This window comes from Zingiber officinale, chromosome 11A (genome assembly GCF_018446385.1).
Source record: "Zingiber officinale cultivar Zhangliang chromosome 11A, Zo_v1.1, whole genome shotgun sequence".
Lineage (NCBI taxonomy): Eukaryota > Viridiplantae > Streptophyta > Magnoliopsida > Zingiberales > Zingiberaceae > Zingiber > Zingiber officinale.
Genome location: NC_056006.1, coordinates 64,309,169 through 64,314,320, shown reverse-complemented (window position 1 = coordinate 64,314,320; position 5,152 = coordinate 64,309,169). Strand labels below are relative to the sequence as shown.

The following is a 5,152-nucleotide window of genomic DNA, read 5'->3' as shown; positions in this document are numbered from 1 at the left end:
TAACTCGGTCTCAAAGGGGTGACTTGTTAGTTTCTACTCACGACAACTGTTTTTTAGATCCCCTTTTTTTCAACACCTTTTTTCCTTCTTTTTTTTTCATCATCATGCACCTTTTTTTTCATTAAGTGATTGCATTGTGCAACACTTAAAGTTTTCACGTAAGTGTGAGGATGTATACTAAAAGCCTAGCTTTTTGTAAATATTTATTTTGAAATAAGAATCGAATTGGTCAAATGCCTACATTTATGTTAAATATAGTTGTCCATTTAATTTATATTGTAGATAATATGATGTGCGGTACCACACAGAAGATCATGAAAGGAAAACCATTCTTCCTAGGGAAGGCAAAACCATTCTCATCCCGACAAATCATTTTCATAGCAAGACATGTATCGATGTCAATCATGTCATTGCCATGAATGACCTCCAACCCATCTAGATCAAGTTACAAATTTATAGCTATTTGAGTAATCAACCCACCAAAAACTATTGATCCTGAGGATGCCCTCCCGGCTCTCACCAACGTTTGCAAAAAATGAAAACGAGAATCGAAGTCAACCTTATGTAGCATAGCCCACAAAGCATAAAGTTCTACTTTCTTAATGACTCCATCACTTTCCCCTCTACTAAAAATAGTTTTACTCATAACATGATGCAAGTATCCAAAAATGGAGTTTTGCATGTGAGAAGCTTTAGCTCTAGAGGGCTAATAAGGTTGATCTAATCCAGTAATCAAATTCCAAAAATGATTCCAATTAAATCTTGAGTCAAATCTATGAGAGTTACCGGGAGACAATCCAAAACAATTATTGAAATCAATAAATGCCCACTGAAACTCTTGGTTCATTAGTCTAAAAGTTATTTTGCCAACAAAATCATCTTCATTAGCAAAGTGGACATCTACTGAACTCAGAAAGTCCAGTATAATTCGAGGATAGGTAGGCAGATGTGTGTACATGATATCATTCCAATTAAGGGACCCAATCATCCAATATACATCATCTCTAATTCCTATCATGTCCAAAATAGTTGGGTCCATATATCGTGTACACACAATCTTTCTATTGACAAGAATTTCAAATCTAGACTTATGATCTTCATTTCTAAAAAATAATATTGAATTCATTGTCGTTACCTTCGTCACATGCAATCCTCTTTCCTTTGCCTTTTGTTGGTTGCTTCCCTTTTTCCTTGGTTGGCTCTTTTCCTCCACTTGATCGACCGCTTCCTTTGCAAAGTCTCTTTAAAATATTGGACATGTTGTCAAGCTTGAGTAAGGAAAGGTGTTGTTTTGTTGGAGAAGTAAGTTCTTGTGAGGATAGATCTTGAAAGACAAGATCTTTGGGACTAAGAGTTAAGGATCTTGAAGATAGGAGAGAGAGAGGTGTTCTTAGAATCCAGATCTTGAATGAAGTTTATGGAGAGAAACAAGTTTGAGATCTAGATCTGAGAAGGTTTAGAAGAGAGATTGAAGAAGAGAGGAGTTTGGGAGAGAGGAATGCCTTGAGGTTGAGGGTGTGTATGGACGACACGGCCTAGGTCTGGTCGTGTCTTTAAGACACGGCTAAGGTAAATGGCTCTACACGGGCTGTGTAGATCTACACGGCCCCGACCCTCTCCTTGTCGGGTCGGTCAGCACGGTCGTGTCAATTGGCATGGCCACCTCCATCTCCTTCTCGGTCTAACTCACATGGTCGTGTGTGAAACACGACCTCATCCTTTTCTTCTTCGGGTAACCTTGCACAACCGTGCTGGATGACACGGCCAGTGCCGATTCCTCCATTGGATTTTTACACGGTCATGTGTGGGACATGATCGAGCACATTTCCTCTTCTGGATCATCACATGGCCGTGTCTAGTACACAACCGAGCATTTTTTCTTCTCGGGACTCCTTACACATCCGTGTCTTAGACACACGGCCCATGCATCCTCCTTCTTTGCAGGTCATACACGACTGTGTTTGGCACACGACCGAGCTCCGTTTTGCTCCAAAGGATAGTTCTACTCCTTCCCTAATTCTCTAATGCTTTCCATGCCCATGAAGAAGTCATGGCTAGCTCATGGAAGCAATATTTCAACCTGAAAACAAAAGTAACACAAATTTAGAAGTACTACTAATGAAATGAAAAACTACAACTGAAGAAAAAGGAACCCTTGGGTAGCCTCCCAAGAAGCGCTTGTTTATGTCTTTAGATCGACCGTTCTCCTTAGTCCGCTTCTCTTTTCATTGCCCTAGGAGGGCAGACATATTTCTCATTTTTATTGGGAGACCTCCTCCAATATTACTCGCCGGATCATGTTCCTCATCCAGTGGCCTCCTATGAGGATCGAAATTCCACTCCTCAAGTTGATAAGCATCTGCCCCGCTGCGAACACTTAATAAAAAAGAAGAGACATGGTTAGAAGAGTTAGGCAAATCATACTCCAACCATTCCTTACCGATTACCAATGAAAGCTTATGATTTTTAACATCTATTATTGCTCCAACAATTGCAAGGAAGGGTTTTCCTAATATGATTGGGATCTTCGGGTCTTCTACCATGCCCAGAACTACAAAATTTATGGGAATTGTAATCCCACCAACCTCTACCGGCACGTCTTCAATAGCACCCATAGGATATCTGCAAGAATGATCAGCTAATTGTAGTGTCATAGCAGTAAGTTTCATGTTTTTGAGACCTAACTTATTACAGATTGAATAGGGAATGAGACTAACACTTGCCCCTAAATCACAAAAAGATTTTTCTATGAATTCATATCCTATGTTGCAAGGAATGTAAAAGCTTCCTATATCCTTAAGCTTTGGGGACATGTTCTTCTCAAATAAAGTGCTACATTCCTCAGTAAGTGCAATGGTCTCAATATCTCCCCTTCTTCTTTTATTCGACATAATGTCCTTCAAAAATTTGGCAAACTTTGCCATTTGTAGGATTGCATCAATTAAAGGCACTTTAACACAAATTTCTTTGACTTTATCCAAAAATATGTCAAACTCTTCATCCTTCTTTAGTATTACTAATCTCTGAGGAAAAGGGATTACTTGATTCTGTTGGTTTAGTGGAAGAGTCTCTTCAACCTTAATGGTTCAAGTGCTTGAATCTGATTTGGTTCAAGTGCTTGAGGAGAGAGCTCTTCTTCAGCTTTCATCCCTTTTGGAGCAGTCACTTGAGGATCTCCCAAGGTCTGTCTACTCCTAAGCTCAATTCGATTGCAATGCTCTATTAGATTAACATCAGGTTTTCCAAGAAATTACCCTAGTGCTCTTAAAGATGATGAAGCTAGTTGGGCAATTTGGCTATCTTGAATCTTTTGATGCTTTTCATAATTATCTATTCTCCGACTTAGCTTCAAAATGTCTTGCTTCATTTCATTTTGATTGGAGATAATTTCCTCAAGCATCTTCTCAATTTGAGAAGATTGTTGTTGTTGCTGAAAATTTTGTTGCCCAAATTGGAAATTCTGTTTGCCTCCCATGGATGGTCCTTGTTCTTGATTGTTTCTATAGGAGAAATTAGGATGATTCTTCCACCCAGGGTTGTATGTGTTAAAATATGGATTGTTCTGCCTTTGATTAAAACCCATGATAGCGTCACATTGCTCTAACTAATTTATTTGTGCAGAGATAGCTCCCAAAGGACATGAGTCATGAGAATGGTCAGAACTTCCACATGTTTCACAATAGCATACTATGGCATTCACTGTATTAATGCTAGTCCCCATATTTTCTAGTTTCTTTGTAAGAGCATCCAGCTTTGCAGTCATTAGAGTGACTGCATCTACATCAAATTTTCCTGATACTTTTGTTAAGTTTGAATAAGAATAGCCTCCACTCCTCTCTGTTTCCCATTGGTGATGATTTTGCGCTACACTCTCAATGATTTCCTCAGCTTCATCTAAACTTTTGTTCATAAGTGCCCCTCCAGCTGCTGAATCTAAGGACAGTTTCGTGTAATAGTTAATACTGTTATAAAAAGTGTGCAACACCAACCATCCCTCTAAACCATGATGTGGGCATTGTCTGAGCATATTATTATATCTATCTCATGCTTCAAATAAAGATTCTAAATCTGATTTTTTGAAGTTTGCAATAAGATTTCTCATATGAGCTGTCTTGCTAGGAGGATAGAATTTAACTAAGAATTGCTACTCACATTGTTCCCATGTGGTAATGCGATTTGGGGGTAAGGAATTCAACCATTGTTTAGCTCTATCCCTTAAAGAAAACCCAAACATTAATAGTCTAACTGCTTCTGAAGGAACCTCGTTCATTTTCATGCTACCGCATATTTCATAGAAGACCTCCAAATGCTTATTAGGATCTTCATTCAGTACACCTCCAAACTAATTTTGCTGCACCATATTGATTATTGCAGGCTTGATCTTAAAGTTATTTGCTTCTACAGAGGGTCTTGTAATACTTGAGCGAAACCCTCTAGCATAAGATGATGCATAATCCTTAAGTGGTCTATTAGCCATTGTTGATTGTTCTTGTTCTTCTTGATGTCTTTGCAAGATTTTCCTTCTATGAAATGTTCTATCAATCTCATGATCAAGAGGAAGTAATTCTCCTGCAAGGTTAGATCTTCGCATACAAGAACAAGATTAAAGAATTTGATTCTAAGAAAAAAAATGAATACAAGAATAGAAAGAATTCAGTTTACAAAAAGAATTAAAGAACAATGTAATGAATGAATGAAACAATCCAATGAATAAAAAAATGTAATGAAAGAATGCAAAATAGAACAAGAAAATTAGTTACAAGTCAGATGTAAGAAAAGAAAAGAAAAGTTTAGTCTAACTCAATTAATAATCCCTAATGTTATAAGTGCAGTCCCCGGCAACGGCGCCGAAAACTTGTTACGAACCGTAAGTGTACAGTTACGCCGTCAGTAATAATAAAAGATATCGTATCCACAAGGACTGGTTACAATCACTAAAGATATCTCAAAGGCAAATTAGCTAAACAAACGATTAAAAGATCATTTACAACTAAGATTAGATGTAAGGGTTAAATGCAGGAATTCAGTTTTAATAAGGTTCTAGGAGTCTTGGTTTCTTTGTGAGACTCATCAATGTAATGTAACCTACCAAATCTTGTCCTAAATTGTAATGTATTCGTAAGAAGTCACCGGTTATCTTCTGTAGAAAACA

General features: G+C 37.8%; 1 non-coding gene across 1 annotated transcript; it reads left to right on the top strand.

Annotated features, from left to right (window-relative positions):
- Positions 1 to 3,998: 3,998 nt before the first annotated feature.
- Positions 3,999 to 4,104, top strand: LOC122033149. The gene has a single exon (XR_006126400.1). It is a non-coding gene; the product is annotated as a small nucleolar RNA R71 (small nucleolar RNA).
- Positions 4,105 to 5,152: the final 1,048 nt, after the last annotated feature.